A 15,590-nucleotide genomic window follows, 5' to 3' on the forward strand; every position below is an offset into this window, starting at 1 on the left:
CTGGTGCTGTAACCAGTTTCTCGAAGTGGGAAATATTTCTGTTTCTTTTTCCCATCTTTTCTGTTTCTGCACTGTATTTACTTCACCTTGGAGTTACTTGCACAGCAGAAGGGTAACTTGACTTACCAGCCAGAATCAGCCCCAGCAATCTGCTCCTGACAGAAGTTAGTACTGGAGAAAAATCCCAAGAAATTACCTTATGGGCAATGAAGAAATGATAAGTATATACAGTGAAAGTTTCTTTTTTTTGTTCCATATATTAGAAAATGGGCTTAACTCTGAAGTACGAGAATTTATCTCTCTTTTAAGTGTTTATTAAATTTAAGTAATCCATATCCTTTTGAATACTGAATATCTGTCAGAGGTCAATTATGTGCTTTGTGTTCCTCATAAGATTATTTTCTCTTACATTTATAAATCCTGATCTTTTGAGCCCCCTTTTATTTTCCATTAAAAAGCCACCCTAGCTCAGGACTACATTATTTAAAATGAAATTTAATTATCATTTCATCTAACTTCTTTTTTATTGAAGTAAGGCTCACTGATCTTCAATCTACAGTGATTTTAATAAAAAAAAGGCAACACCCAAAGCACAACAAAAAGAACCTTTAAAATCCTTCTGTAAATAATAGCTAGCTGTAGCAGGATGGCAAAGAAAGGGGTTTTTTTATTGGTTTTTTTGTTCTTTTTTTGGGAGGGTGTGTGTGTGACAAGGGACTTAGCAAGATGGACATTTTATCCTTAACTTTCCTCTGAATTCTGTTATTCGTCACTGTCCTATTTACCAGGTTCTTTAAGTATCTTGTGCTGACATACCACTAGCTAACTTTACCTCAGTTCTATTGCCTAAGAGTTAGCTTCCATTTCAAAGTTGTGCCTTTTAATATGCTTTGGTACACATTTTTAGAAAGTGGGGGACTCTGTATACCAAAATGTCTTCAAGCCAACGTCATTTTACTGGCTGTTGGATTTTCCACTTCATTTGTAAGCATAGTTATGAGAGGTGTGGACACCTCTTATATATGGTTCAGTATTGTCAGTACTTAATAAATAACATTTGTCCTGACAGAAGGCTCCACAGCCTTCATGTCCCACCTGGCAGGGAGCTGACCCTTTGCTGGTGAGTGCAATTCTTGCCAGTGATGCTGGCAGTAGAGCCCATACAGGACGCAAGGAGCTTTGTTTTTTTGTGCAAGCTGCCTCTGGGCTACGTGGAGAAGCAACCTGAGCTGAAATTGGTAGCTCTGAGAGGGTCTGTGTGGTAACCCATGCTCCCCAGGAAAATGGCTATGGGCATCAAAGGCAAAGCTGTCATGGAGAAGTAGGATTTTCCTCAGGAGTTTTCAGGGATGTACATCTGTCCAGAGGGGAAATGTGCCAGTATCTTTCTTTCACAGAATGAGCAGTAAACAAGTCTTTTACAGCGGGGGTGGAGCATCGCAAGCAGTGCAGTGTTCCCATTAGTGCTGGGTGAGCTAAGGGTGTGCTGGTAAGCTCAGGATTTGGGAGACCCTTGTTTAATCCTCCCTTCTCTGCTACAGGGGGTCTCGAGCCCACACGTTCTCCTTTGTTATCCCTGGCAGGCAAGTTTCTCCTCTGACAAACAAGAAAAAGAAAATAGAGCCATTGAGAAACCAAGGAAAGGAAAATTACTTGCCTAGAGATGGGGAGATACTATGAAGACTGTTTTTATTAATACAAAACTAATTGCAAAAACAGAGCAGGGAAGAAGAACCAGAAGTCTCCAGAGACTGGCCTCTAGCAGGCTGAGGAATGACGTCCCACTTAGTTTTCTTTCTGGCCAAACTCAGCTGGACAATGTTATGAGGATGGTGTGAGTAAGCATGTGTTCTTGGTTCCCATGGTTCCCATTTCTCACAGATTTAGGTCTATAGGGTGTCCACATTCATAAACATTCAAATGATCTAAAAATAAAAGAAGGAAAAATTGCTGTAGGAAAATGCCAGTTACCCACAAACAATGACTGGAGACTACTAAATCAAACTCATGTCATATTGTAACTAGGCTATGTTTCACCATAACATGTAGCCTTTTTATTTTGCCTTTTTTTTTTTTTTTTTTAAGATCTGACATGTTTTTTACCAGTAACTAAGGAAAAACTTAGAATAGAATAGAATTCCTCTTCATTTCACATGAATTAACTCCTGAGTCTGTGAAGTGTCCCAAGAGCTATCTTTAAATGGTGAGTTACACCAGAAAGCTCTGATCTAGATTCTTATATGATTAAACACTCTATTGTATAAACAAAGCAACACAACTTCATTAAAAAAATATGAATAATGAAATTCCATTATTTCAAATTAATTCACATAGGCAGAAAAATCAGATTTTGTCACCTAACAAGGATTTGCACAGGCAAAATTTTGTCTTCTTTCAACAACAGAAAAGATCACATTTTGTTTCTTGCAAAAATAGTTTTGAAAACAATGCTGAAGAGGTAGAAATCACTACCTCATCCAGGATAAGGCAATACAGTGCATCCAGAGGATGAAATACCATCCATGTAGCAAAGAGAAATGCATTTAGTCAAAGGTCAAATCAAAAGGAATAGGGTGGAAAAACTTTCTTACTTGCCAGCAGGAAGTAAGTTTAATTATTCCATGCCACTGCTCACCTTGTTGGAGGTAATGAGCTCCATGACAATTCAGCGGCAGGCAAGTGGAGATTCTTTCTTCTAAACAGAAAATTCAGATAGGATAAAAAAGAAATAACATGTGTTTAAATTAAAAAAAAAAGAAAAAGAAATCAATGCAAGGAAAAAGTAACAGTCTAATATCTTCATATTTAAGAACAAAGATATTTACTATTTCCTTTGAGAAGTTACAAATGCAGATCAAGTTATTTCAGACTAAAAATATTAGCAAATTTATTCTCAGATCATAAGCTTGCCAAAAATCCTGCATCATCCTGCAAATCCCCATTCTCTAGGTTGATACATGACTGGATGTGCACTTAAGTCTGTGAGCACGGGACCATGCCCAAGTTCTGCCATTCAGATATAGCCCAGTTCTGTAACAGCCACACAGAAGATGTGAAAAAGGTGGTTTCAGGTGAAGTGAACTGTGAAATAAGCTTTACAAAAAGCAGCGGCTGCTTCAGGAGAGTTTATTTTCAGAATGAGTTTCAACACAGACATGCACAGACCTGCACACTTAAGTGTGTTTATACAGATGTTTATTGTGGTGTATTCCAATATTGGAGACTTAATCGTGATGTCAAAATCAGGAGGCTGGGCTCTCGGTAGGGAGAAAAGGGTTCCTCTGAAAAGCAAGTGAGAAGAGGAGTCTAACCCAGGTGGTTTCTATTCCTCTTTACAAAAGGCCCTCTCTCTTAATTAAGAAAGGAGGCTTTGCTCACAAAGGAGTGAAAATACCTTTTTACATGCTCATATATTGAATCTCAGTATTCATTATTGCCAGGTCACCATGTACCAATTACTGCCTAGCCCAATACCTTACAAATCTCTCTATACACACACAATACATATATAACAGACCTCGAAAAGAAGATATGCAGCAAGAGAATTTTATACTACAGATTGCAGCTGAAATCACAAGCATCAAATGGCTTCTCTATCCCTCAGTTCTGCCATTCTTCTCAACAGGACTTCCTATGTACTTGGGACTATATTACCTTCTTGCCTTTATATTAAATAGTAACGTGCCCAGATACCACTTAGCAGAGAATACCGTTTCTTTGACTTTGATTCCTGACAGGATCTACCTTTTTTTTTTTTTTTTGTGGAGATTTGCCTGCATAATTTAGAAATATGATCTCCAAGAAATATTTAGAAAGGAACAAAAAAAAATGGTGCTTTCTAAAGGAAGAAGTTCTTTCGAAATGGAAACCAACCTGGAATAGGTTGCTCAGAGAAAATATAGGCAGGGTGCAAAGCCCTACACTCAGAAAATTGGATGACTCTGTAGTGTAAGTAGAGATTTTTAAGTCCTTTATAGCTCTCCTACAGGATTGCATCTCGTAAGGAAGATAAGAAATACAGATGTAATTTTTTTCCGATGGGGAAAAAAAAAAAAGCCAGGTACCAGGATGCAAGATAAAAGCACTGGAAACAAATTTTAGGACCTTTAAAGAGTCAGTGTTCTTTTTTAACCACCTTTCCAAAAGAGAATGGCATAAAAGAACACATTCTAAATTTTCCTCCCAAATTAATTTCCACATGTCTGTGATATACGAGATGAATCAAGATAACATCATAATTGTGAGGCAAACAAACATTCTGTTTTCATAATGGAAAATTTTAATAGCTCGAGACTTTTTAATTAGAACATTGAATCTCTGCTGCAGTACCAAGCTCCTTCTACCAGAGGACAGCTGATTTAGTGACTATCCAGGCCTTCCTGCATTCGTTAAATCAAGGGTAAAGGAACTTTCAGGATTATTGAAATTTGATCTATTTAAGGAAAGCAATAGTGAATTCTTTTCCCCTCTTTTATAGAACAAGTTTTATAGGCAATTAAATTGAAGTATGATTTTGGACACATTTACATTACAGTGCTGCTGGCTGCTGCTGTTGCATACACTGCAACTGCTGTAGAGGGACAAGAGATGCAGCCGCTCTGTCAACAGAAGCACTGCAGTTGTGATGACAAATGGGAAATTTTCTCTCAGCCAGGGTACAGAATGTGGATATCAATGGCTGCTATACACTTAAGGAAAGATTATGCTCAGATGTTTCCTATTTAATCCTTACCGATTCTAAATCTAACAAAGATTTACAAATACTATTATTATTTATTTGCTTGATTGGTTATCCCATTGCTGCTTACATTGCTGGTTTCTGGCCAGAAACCACAAAACGCTGGCCTTCTCCCCAGCATTTTCTCAATCAGCATTGTAGACTACGAGGCAGCATGAGTTTTTTCTCCCATCTCTGCATGAAGAACCTGAAGCACAGTCTCATGAAGCAAAGCAAATCCTTCAGCATCCTCTAAAATCAGGTTTTAAATTGCTGAAATTATTTTCTTCTAATGGAATTATTTCTGAGAAGCTGAGAAAAAAGTGGAGACAGTGAGATCCCATTTTACTTCCTCTAGATTTTTCTTCCAAGAAAGCTCAATATGAAGACAGCGACTTGTTATGGACTGAAGCAGGTTTTCATGAGGACAGTGATTTGGTGTATCCTCATCACAGATTTGGCTATAGATACTTTAAGATTTTATACAAAGCACAAGAATTGCAGAAACATGGATCTGATTTAACATGAAGAAGCAAAGGAAAAATGGCTTGAATTCACACTTACAGAAGAGTCGGCTTCATATGTGCATGTTTGCTTTTCTATATTGCCCTCTGAAAGCAGAAAGATGCACTACTGGCAATGCATTACACTGTACAGGAAAGCTGAAGAGGTGCCTACATCCTAAGACTAAAAAATTTTCAGTCATGCTCACAGCACTCAAAAAAACCTCCAACCAAAACCCAAAAAACCAAACCAAACGAGTCCCACACTCCAGGACAGCATTAAAGCTACAGCCTAGTAAGGCAGCCTTACTTTTGCTCTGTGGTCTGATTTACACAAGCTCTGCATACTACTTGCTATGGTATCATCCCAGTTTCCTTCTTCCTTAATTGGAAATAAACCAGCCCATTTTTAGCTTAGCGGATCTCAAGGCAAAACATAAGTCATTGTTTGGTATTTCTCAGTTCTGACCTTCATCATTGTGAATCTGTGGCCAGCTGAAATTCAACTTGACAGAGATGGACAGGTCTCGTGTATGTTATCTTCCAGCCTTTCAGAAAAGAGGAGTGCTATCTCTGCACCAGATGAGCAACAGCCTTCTTTAGACACTGTGGAAATTATATGCTAACTCCCCCTGGGGACAGTATTCCACGAAAAACTGTGCTCAAGGAACTCCATGTTATTATTAATGAGTCTGATAATAAGAGCTGGTCACAGATCAAAGTCGTACTCTGCTGGGTTTTGTACACAAATAATCTCTGCTTCACACCTTTCATAAAACACAAATCAGCAGCTGGTGAGAACAAGAGACAGCAGAGATCAGTAAGGTAGGCAGTAACATGGTACATGGCCTGCTATCAGTGCTTTTTCAGGCATTACCACAAAAGAAAATTTTAAAGGGGAACAAAACCATTTTATTCGCCTTTGTAGGTGGAAAAATGTGATCACTTCGTGTAGTGAAGTAGAGCTGAAGAGACAGAACATTGATGCATTCCCTTTTGTTTGAAACCTCACCAAGTCAGCTACCATAAACAGGGAACACCAAAACACCTATGGTTCTCCCATGTACCGTATTTCCAAACTTCAAAGCCAGTGACCTAAACTCCTTCATGGTGACACATTTAGCTTACATTTATGGTATTGTGCCTAATGATACTGTTCCACTATTTCAAGCTCTATCCCTCTCTCAGGAAAAGAGCAGCACTGGGAAGGTTTTGTGTTAGGATAGGTATTGCCTCACAGAATTAAACACCCCCCAGGCTCTTATGCTTTCAGCCTCTTACTCAAAACTAGTTTCATGCTTGTTTTAGTTCTGTTTTGCCCATATTCCTTACTCAAGTCCATTTAGTGCAGAGACTTCCATCAGTGGTAGTGCTGCATTCTGTCTACAAGCACTTGTATAAGTGTGTTGGGCAGATAAGAAAGAAAAGTATCTAACATGGATAAATACAGACATGTATAAAATGGAATGGCAGGAGAAGGGGTAACAAAAAAAACCCCAACCAGTCACCAATTGTGTATGTTTTACAGCAATAGTAAGTACACCTTTATCTGTCCTTTACGCTGTCTGAATGTTTTGTATGTTAAGAGGCTGTTCTCAAAAGAGCACATCAGTTGGAGGCATCACTTCAGGCATTTGCCTGAAGAAGCTGGTCAAGGGGATACCATCAAAGAGGACTCGACGCTATCAAGAAAAAAGAAACGGCAGGTCTGGGGTGCATAGATGATTAGAAGGAAACTGGCTGTACTGGAGAAAGAGATTGCATTTCAAGAAAGAAAAAAAAAATGTATGCAGAGATCAGGAGAACAAATATTTTCCTCAGTTTGATTTAAATTTACTGAATTCCCTACAAGTGGATGAAAAACTCATGCAGGGGAGTACATACAAGCCATCTGGAGTGATTTTGGCTAGTTTCTCTGGATTTGTACCTCTCTTCTGTTAATTATAGAATCATTCATTTCTGTACCTCTCCTGAAGTCTGTGCATCTGTCTGAGCTGGCGGCACCATGCCCATGAAGATGTGACCTTTAGAGTCAGTGCAATAACAGGACAGCATCTTGGGAACCAGCAGCAGCAGCGAATGGAGCTGAGGTTCTGCATCCCTATTTCCTGCAGACAGAGCATTGGTACCAAGAAAGGGAGAAAGGCTGGAGGTCGCCACACAGCTGGATCCCACTGCTGGAGCACAGCAGGGATGGAGGCAGGTGGTGCCACCACCATGTCCAGGCACCGGGCATGCAAATATAAGGGCAGGCTATTGTTAAAATGTGTAGATCTGTCTCTTTGGCAGCAGCCTGTGCTTGTGTCAGTGCAGAGTGACTGCAAAATCACAGCCTCAGCTTTATTCATCTTCCCCAGACTTGTATAGTCTCTTGAAGACAAAAGAGAAACTTGAGACCATGGCTTGAAGGCATGCCCGAATATGTTACCTTCACTTTCACAGCTGCATGTGTCAGTCCTATTGAATATTTTTATGAATGGTGCCATAATATTGTAATTTGGATCCTCAGTCTCAGGCCCTGTAACAAGAGGAGGAGCAAGGCTGTCTTGTACTATGCTGTACCTTCCTCAGATTACTCCCTTTTCCCTTGTAGCCCACTGGGTTTCCACATTGATGTTTTTCACCAACAAAAACATCAGCACAACCTGGCAAATTTCCTTTCTGTCTGAGAATGAAAAGCCATTAAAAATATTCCTTTTTGTTCATTCCTGGCCCAAAGTTGACTTCTGTTTTCATCTTGTTAAGGAAACAAACTGCTAAAGCAAACAAAAGCCTAAGGCATCACACCTTTCTTTCCTGGGACAATGTGGGTGTTGACTTCTGTCAGCACTGATATCCTCCAGGAGAGACAACCGGGTCCAGGTACTTACAGTTCCTCTGGCTAATCATCTCCCTCTGGTGTGGCATGTCCTATCATCTCATTTGTGCTTTCAAACCAGAGGGGTTATTTCTTTGGTTGTAGGTTACATGTAATAAGGATGAGCCCAACACACCTATAATTTATGCTAAATAGAAATTGCAAAAGTTACACTTGGAGAATCCTCAGTAACATCTGCTGTACTGGAAAACATCTCTTCTATATGGTAGGGTAAAATAGGGATTGTATAGTTGAGAGTTTAAGCAGTTTCTCATGGTTCCATGTTTCCCAGCAAACCTGGATATTAGCTGTGGGTGCATAACAGATTCTGATTTTTATTTCATTTTTTAAAAGAGTGTCCCTTACCAAAATTGTTATTATGGCTCAGAAGCATTGGTCTTTGTTCATACTATGCCAGTCTTTAGGATTCCTGAAGTAAACTTGGTATTATCAAGGCTTTAGCTTTACTCAGATCAAGCTCACTGACATGAAAGGAAGTATTTCTATGAACATTAGTGGGAGCTAGATCAGGGTTAATTAAAAAAGCCCAACAGTTGTGTGAGCTTTTGCTTTTAGTAGTGAAATAAACAAGAGAATAAAAATTGAGGAACACAGTTTGGATAGTCTTAAAGTTTTAGGTTCCTGAACAAAAATCTTCTCACAGGATTTCAGCTTATATGGCCTAAGACAGAACTATAGAAAAATGCTGTGCAAGCTGGGAGGACTTTTATGCTGACATAATGGTTACATTGAGAATAATGAGTGAAGCAAAAGTTGCAAAAGCTTGCAGATTCTAGCAGAGGAACTAATTTCAACAATAAGAGGAACCGAAACGGAGGGAACTGAAATAATTAGATTAGCTTAATTGTAACCATTTCTAAATAATGACAGGCATGGAAACGTTCAGTAATTTTGTAAGAGGAGTAACCTGTGAATGGCAAAAAGCAGCGTTCTCTTTAATGTGCACAGCTGGCAAGAGAAGAGGCAACCTGTTCAACACAAATCATGTTCATTCTTCCTGCATATTGCCTTAAAAATCCAGCCCCTTTTTCTTTGGTAAAACTCTGTTTCAGGTTTTCATTGTCTCACATGTCCACAACTGAAGCTTCCTCTTCCTGGTTTCAACAAATCTACTTTCTCTCCCTGCAAAACCGTTTAACACGTTGCAATAAAAATTATCTTGCTGACTTACCACCTCTATTGTATTTTCATGTACTCTGCATCCCTCATCTACCTCTTTCTTCTTCTAATGCATCAAACAAGCTCTGTACCTTGCTATTACCCACCTCTCTCAAAGCACACAGCGGTCAGTACTTGCTTGCAGCTGACCAAGAAGATAAGAGATGGCTTTCCAGCTGCTGGTGCTCTCCAATACTGCTCCTTCCTCTTTTATCACTTTCTTTTTGCAAATGAAAAGCTTCCTGTAAAGAAAATCTACAAAGTCACTTCAAATCTCTGTTCAAGACTTACTGATGCCTTCCTATGCACATAACACCTGACAGTCACTCATTGCCCCTGTGCTGTGGTTACTCCCTTTGTACTTATTCCAAACTCTCAAGCTCAGCTGGAGGCTACTTTTGGGTTTGCACCTGCTCATTTTCCTATCACATACTCAGGTTACAAGATCTGCAAGGTGAGGGTTGGGCTTTGTTTCCTACAGTATGTGATTGCTTTAGAAACACTATTACAAGATGAGAGGTTAAGCCTTTCAGAGGTGTGTGCACAAGATCTCAGCTCCTGTAAAGCCTGGGACATATGTGGCTGAAAGCCAGCTTCCTCATGTGCCCCACAGAGTGCTGAGCCCGTACTTAGTTTTGAAAAGATCCCTGGCTTTTCCCTTCAGCTGGGATAAATGATACGCTTCCTGGCCAGCTGCCTCAGGGAGGTGGGAACTGACTACTGTGATACCCTAGGTTAGGAAGAGCTCTGTGAGCAGACACCTGCTGATACCTTTTTGGATCATTCTATGAGAAAGAAATAAAGCCCCTAAAAGGAGCAGGGACAAAAAGTGACAGTGCTGCATTACAGTCCACTTTATTAGGCTGATATGCCTAAGGTTTGGTTCCCTCCAACTGCCTTCAGTCATCAGCTGTGGAAGCACTGCTGAAGCACTGCAGGGTTCATCACAGTGAGAATCTCCTTATTGCACCTTTTTACTAATGAAGTATGGCCCTGGGGCAACCACTTGCAAAATAAATAGTTGTGTAGCTGTACACAGAATAGAGTTTGTGCACCTGGTTTTCTTCCCAGAGCCAAACTGCAGTCACCAATCTTGTCGCTGAGGAAGATGGCCGTGCTGTGGAGTGTGACAGCAGGAACAAAGAATGACTTTTGTGGGATACGGAGGACCAGACTTCTGGGTAGCCTCAGCTCCTCACTTTGCAGTCTTTTCAACCTTTTGGGGCACATAATAATGGCTCTCTGTAGATATATGTAGGCAAATTTGTCACCAGGTGAAAGTTGTCATGTGACCAGGGCAAGTTTTCTAATAAAATTCAAGATTTTTAATTTAGGCATTCTCATAATTATTTGTGGGAGACTCAATACATCTATACAGCAAATCACTACTCATACATCATTCACTGACATCAGTAATTTTCAAAGAAACAGTGCCTTGGAAGGTGCTCTCATATCTCTTAGGAAATAACAAATACATGCAACTCAAGACAAAAGTACTAGGAAGAGTGCATGCATGCTGCTTTCATGTCATGATCACTCTAATTAGTCAGGGACTGACAGTAGACCACATAACACTATGAAATCATAGAGGAAAAAACTGGGTAAATGGCAAGGTCTGTAGGTGTCTATTGGAAGTAGAATTTACAATTTGCTTAAATTCTTTGTGTGTGTGTGTGTGTGTGCATGCACACGCAAGTAAAGTCATATCCTGTAAAGAAAGAAGGAGTTAAGCAGAGAAAATAATAAGGAAAAAAGGCATCACTGCTGAAATGAAAAAGAGGTTCAGAAGTAAGAAAATAAAGGACAACAAGAAAGGACTTGGCCATCAAGCAGCAAAGGCCGCTTCTCAACAAGCGGTGACAAATTATTCAATCTCCTTCCTTTCAGACTGAAAGGAACCGATGGCAGGGGGCATTGGGGAGCAGGAGATACGCCCTGTACAGATTTGGCAGAGGCCACAAGATCTCTAGTCCACAGCACTTGCATGTCCAGCTCACTGCACAGTAACACACCACTGACAGTCAATAAAAAGAAAACTATTTACTTTAGAGATTAGCCCTGGAAAATGGGAATGACCATCCAGGACCCAATGGCCTATGACAACAGCAACATCATTTCTCATTACTGGACTCTTTCAGAGAGTAATTAATCTTTTTGGAAAGCTTCTAGGCAGCAGACTCTTAAATTCACCTCCCCTTGTCCCTGCTGAACAGTCTTTCACTGGGCAAGCAGCCCGAGTCATCTGAAGGAGTGTGGCCTCTCAGAAATCATGGGCTGTTCAGCATGAGGGAAAGTGGCAGAAGCAAGCTCTTGCAGTGCTGAATCCTGCCTGACCTCAGAGGAGCCGCTTCATTTATAATAGCCTCCTCTTAATTTTCTGAGGCTTAAATTATCATAGTGCATTTCTTGCTTATGAACATTTTAACACTGACATTATTGCAATGTTAAAATTAGAATGTCATTTCAGGAAAACCTATAGCTACCCATGAAAGAAAAATATAAACTATATCAAATAAAGAAGTCAACATGAAAAACTTTGTGGAAATAATACAGAGGTATCTGTAAATAATACAAATACAGGTTTAATAGAAAATATTCACATAGATCACTGAAAGTAACTATGAAAACTGATAAGGGAAAAAAAATGTAAGGTTATACGTATAAATACCAAGGAAGAACAAGGACTTTATGATATGACATGCTCAGAAAATAGGAATTCTAAGTATACCTCTACAGTAGTGAATTTGGTAACATCCCTATTATAAGGAGTTTCCCTTTTTCCAGAACATCTCCCCAGTAGTTACCTTTTCCCACAAATCTGTTACATTCAATGATCTAAATATTAATCAAAACAGAACACTTCATGAAGTTGGCCTAAATGCTATAAATAGGCAGTATTTGGAAAAAGATTTTTTTATGAACAGCTCCTATCCCACATCCTCTTTTTTCATTCAGTTTTACCTTTCAAGTTTAATTACAACTTCTGAAGATCCCTCTTTCTCTTGCTGTCAAAATAAACAATGAAATATTGCATGCAAATTTTTCATGCAAGGCTTTATTAAAGGATATTTCAGGTCATTTTTTAGGGAAAAGTCTTCTCTTTATGCCCTTAAAAGCTGGGTCCCTGGCAAGATATGGCTGAACACCCAGGGCCTGGTCAGTGCGATCACTTACATTTTCAGAACAGGTTATGATTATGATGCTCTAAGGCTAGCAACCAGCATGGAAAGCATCCACGTGTGCTTTGTACTGCACTCCAACAGGCAACTAACGGCAGCCCGCTGGCTCGGGCAGAGCTGCCCAAGGCACAGCCCGAGACCCCTAGCCAGGGCAGGTCAAGGGGCAGTGTTTGAGTGCACACCTCAGTTCCCAGGCAGGTTTTGTGTGCTGGGCTCTGCTTAGCAAGTAGATTTACTCCTCTGTGTTCCACAGAGAGCAGAATCTGGAGCTGTGCTGCTGAAATATTCCACATAAAATAAGGCACCATACACAGGGCAAAATTTGGGAGTCACTGGGGTCAAGACCACCTTGTCATCTTTTCAGTCAGCTAGAGAAGACCTCCACAATTCCCTCTGCTGTATGACCCAGACTGAGGACTCCAGCATCAGTGATAGTTAATCCCACTTTTATCTGGTACCTTTAAAGGTTGCATCAACCTTGACATTTCTTGGCATTTGTTACTCACACTTAGAGCTCTCTTCTGGTATTTGGTTGTTTTTTTTTTTAAATCAGCTGAACTGGAGAGAGAGCTCCATTTTAAAATGTGCCTACCATTAGGGCAGTGTTGTACTTCTGCCCTGTACCACTGTGTATTGATTAATTTCTCTAAATGGCCAAGAGGCAGATAGCAATAAAAAAGATCAGCCGCACAAACCCAGTAATGACACAAGTTGCTTAAGTGGAGCCCACTGACCGATACTTTTCTCACACTTTCTGATTTTGCCTGTCACCCAGGACAGGCATCTTAATAGTACAGATGCACTTTAATATGGTATAATTCATGTACTCCAAATTGTCCCCTGGAGCTATCCATGATGCTGTTAAGTGATATGATCACTAAAACAGAGTGACAGGCTCATATAAAATGGAGCATTGGGGAATATCAAGACCTGGGGACTGTCTGAGAATCCTCCCTGATTCAAAAAGCACAATAGCAGGTGAGTGGAGAAATGAAACCAGAGTATCCCAGATAAGCCCCTTCCTTACTTTGGGCTCTTTAGTTGAATCACTTCTACCCCACTTTTTACTCACCACCTTGACTGTAGGCCAGGCCTGATAAACAAACCAGATGACTCCTTTATACGTACAAGTGGGAATTCAGTGGCTGAAGTAAAGCCCAGAAATGTGCTCTGTCTTAGATGTTGCCAGAAGAAACCTGGGTGCTCTAGGCCTGCACTGCTCTCTGCAGCACTGAACGCAGCCAGGATGAAACACCAGCAAACAGCTCAGGGGAAAATTAAACAGCCTCTTCACTTTGCTTGGGACACAGGCTTTACCTGTCTTACAGGGATTTAAGGCTTTACTGGCAGACAAGGCACTTGTGTCCCAGCCAGATTATTTGTAACAGTAGATCCAACACAGAAAGGCCCCATGCTTCACAGTGGACAGAGCTATTATGGATTCAAAGCAAAGGCAAAGAAAAAGCTAGGAAGAGTCTGAAACAAGCTGACCTTAAATAAAATGAGATGAACCATATCCACTGCTCATGCAATTGTTCTCTTACTGCAAGAGCAGCTTTCAAACTCAAAGGCCATCCCATCTGAACCTCCGAGTCATGTATCCAGAGAGCCACTGGATAGACCTCTGTTTCCTTGGAGTGCCTAAAGAAAAAGAAGGACAGGGATCTGTTAGGCAGATCTCAGCTGAATATGCAGCTGGGATGTAAAGCAGCTCTCCAACACTGACCTTTAGTGGCTCCCTTTCTCTTACAGACAGTGGGACTCACACAGACAGACCCACTCTGACACTGCCCCACTGCATTTGAACTGCATGAGAGAAACCAAATAGCTATCTCAGCTTAGGAAATAGGCCAAATCAGTTTGAATGCCCACAACAAATTACAAGCAGGTGTGCAAAGAGATAATACTTAATAATGCACAGCCTAAACTATGGGTTTTGTAAGATTAACAGAACAGAGTGGTGTCACGTCCCGCTCAGATGAGGGAGACAAGTGACTCAGATTTGCAAATCCCCAACAGAGCAGACAAGTCTCAAAGTCCAAACATTTATTAACTACCCACAATGTACTAATTGAACACACGATAATTGGCTAAGTATATAGCAAGTTGTGGCAAGCAATACAATATGTCTTGCGTTTCTTAATGGAAAAAGGAAAAGAGGGAGATAGAGGGAATAGGGAAATACAGATCAGTGGTCTGGGTTTCTGCGTCGATCCCGCCAGCGAGGGTTCCAGGAGACAGTCATCTTCTTCACTTCACTGCACTCTCCAGGCTGCCCCCCTTTCTTTCCCCCCTTTGATTTATACACACTTTCCTTGGGTTCATCCCCTAGGTCGACCCACATACCTACGTGGGTCAAGGGGAGGGGTAAGGTGTTTCATGGGATGATGTAATTAGCATGATCATGTTAGTCTTCGTTAGCATATTGAGGGGTGTTAACTTTAATATTCATTTCGTGGATAACGAAGCAAAGGTCACTCACCCGACAGATGGCCCTTGAAATTTGTCCAGGTGCACCAGAGCAGAGCCGTCTTGTCTCCACAGGGCTCCCTCCTCCAGCTGCATCTTGTGTTATTCGGGCAGCCTTATCAGCTTCGACCTCCACAGAATGCACCCTGTGACTTACAGTTTTGTCTTGCGAGTATTTGAGGCATTCCTTAGGTCAGCCTCAACTTTCGCTTTCTCAGGCTGTTTTTCTTAGTTTCTCGTAGGCCTGGTTTCCCATCTCTCACAGGTTGGTACAACCCGTGGATTCAAATATCTCTTCCCAATGCATCAATGTCTGATAAACAGAGAAAGAGGCAGACAAGGTACAGTGCCTAAATTTTCATTCCACAATGGTACTCAAATTACAGCTTCTGTCACTAACATCTGATAATGACTGCTAGCCTGTGCAAACTGGAATTTTGAACATGGAATAGGTTGTAGGGTTTTGTTTTGTTGTGCTTTTAAAAGTTTTTTTAAAATATTTCCTCAGAATACTGAGCTACTCTGAGGGTTAGCCCTAGCCAAGCTTGCAATTCATCAGAGAAAAACCCCACCTTTTCCTCAAAGGATATAGTCAGGGAACATTTACCATGGCAAAACATTGTGCTTTTTTTTGGTAACAGATCCAGCGGAATGCAGTGAGTCAAAATGGAACTCTCTAATGTAGG

General features: G+C 40.6%; 1 long non-coding RNA gene across 2 annotated transcripts; it reads right to left on the reverse strand.

The window, feature by feature from the left end:
* Nucleotides 1-670: 670 nt before the first annotated feature.
* On the reverse strand, nt 671-15,052 carry LOC141923154 (uncharacterized). Of its 2 annotated transcripts, none has more exons than XR_012623199.1 (4): nt 14,918-15,052; nt 2,636-2,695; nt 1,757-1,925; nt 671-1,596 (listed from the first exon to the last, which is right to left on the reverse strand). It is a non-coding gene; the product is annotated as an uncharacterized LOC141923154 (long non-coding RNA). The 2 variants fall into 2 exon arrangements; XR_012623200.1 differs by lacking the exon at nt 14,918-15,052 and adding an exon at nt 9,364-9,437.
* Nucleotides 15,053-15,590: the final 538 nt, after the last annotated feature.

Source organism: Strix aluco, chromosome 4 (genome assembly GCF_031877795.1).
Source record: "Strix aluco isolate bStrAlu1 chromosome 4, bStrAlu1.hap1, whole genome shotgun sequence".
NCBI lineage: Eukaryota > Metazoa > Chordata > Aves > Strigiformes > Strigidae > Strix > Strix aluco.